The sequence below is a fragment of the Temnothorax curvispinosus genome, unplaced genomic scaffold (genome assembly GCF_003070985.1).
Source record: "Temnothorax curvispinosus isolate PA1 unplaced genomic scaffold, ASM307098v1 QBEX01011401.1, whole genome shotgun sequence".
Classification (NCBI taxonomy): domain Eukaryota; kingdom Metazoa; phylum Arthropoda; class Insecta; order Hymenoptera; family Formicidae; genus Temnothorax; species Temnothorax curvispinosus.
In genome coordinates this window covers 8,319-9,787 of record NW_020221181.1, presented here as the reverse complement: position 1 = coordinate 9,787, position 1,469 = coordinate 8,319, and positions in this window count along the sequence as shown.

Sequence of the window (1,469 nt, the reverse complement as noted above, 5' to 3'; positions counted from 1 at the left end):
AATAAGATGCATGTTTGTGGTACAGCAATCGCTTTTTATCTAATAGTAAAATGTGTATTTCCAACTATCATTATTATACATGTTTCTCTCGTGGAAAGAAAGAACATGTATAAATTTTCACTACTGGCAATTATATCATTTATTACAAATTTTTAAGCGTACTATCTGCTCAAGATACATTGATCTTTTTGTATTAAATATGTAATGCTACTCTTAAATGTACAAAGGATAACGATAATGTAAGCTATATATAACTGCTAACAGTATTTAAAAGAAATATATATACACGTGTATATGTCCGTGTAGGTGTGGATGTGGGCGTTTATTCAACTAGGACCGTTTATGAGCGTTTATTCTACATATTTCATATTTATTCTACTATACATCTTACGTCTTATATTTTTTCGGATCGACTATACAATATTGTACTTGTCTAGAAAATTCTGTATTTTGTTATGCTATTTTTCGCATATAATTTCTGTATCAAGCATTATCTTTGACTTTTCATTGCACAAAATTTACCCTAACAGAGAAAGTTCCGACCAACTAATCGGTAATTAATTTAATCGACAGAATCGCTTAACGTTTCTGACTAATTGTCCATAATCTTTTTTCTACATAACATAAACATAACTTTTTCTATTCAATAATTATATCTTGCGTAGTACAGGCATCACTCGATAAGTTTAATCATCGAATTTATAGTTTGATCAATAAAGGGCCCTAAATGTGGATCGAATGTTTCCTCACTCGCGGGCGCCGGGAGTCCGGATACACGCCCCTGGCTCTACTTTACCGGCGGTCGCGTGTCACGGTATATCTCTCGCGTGGTGCCCGGCGCGCAGTCGCGACGCGTGTGCGCCGGACAGAGATCGCACGCACGCCGCTGCCCATATAAGGCAATTTCCCCACGTCCCTGGCGGCGATTGGGCCGCGCGACCGGCACCGTCCCGCGTCAATGACTGATTCCACCCGAGACGCGCGTCCGCGAATCGATCTCGCGCACGTGCACGCCGGATCGACCTCGGTCGGAATATTCGTGTCCGTTGTCGCGGATCAATCAAAAAAATTCGTATTCCGTCGCGCGTTCTCGCTTTACCCGCCCTTTCTCGCTCCTCCGCGCGCCGGCAGGCGCGCTCGCGCGACATTCGCGACCGTCTCTCGGGCGCTCGTCCGTCAGGCGCGTCGCGATATCGGCTGGCATTCGCAGAAGTAGATCAGTAGATCCGGTAGGTAGATTCTGAAAACAATTGGCGCGATTTTTCCGTCTCTCGCGCGCGCGGCTATTGTAAACGCGCGGCGGGGCGCGCAACCGCGAATTTTTGACGCCGCGCCGCGCGACGGGGCGCGGGCCAATCGGCGCGCGCGGCCGGCCGTGGCGGCGCTGCGCGCGCAAGCGTAGGGATACAGGATTCGCGGAGAGAGAAGAATAGAGACAGAGAGAGAGAGAGAGAGCGAGAAAGAGAGAG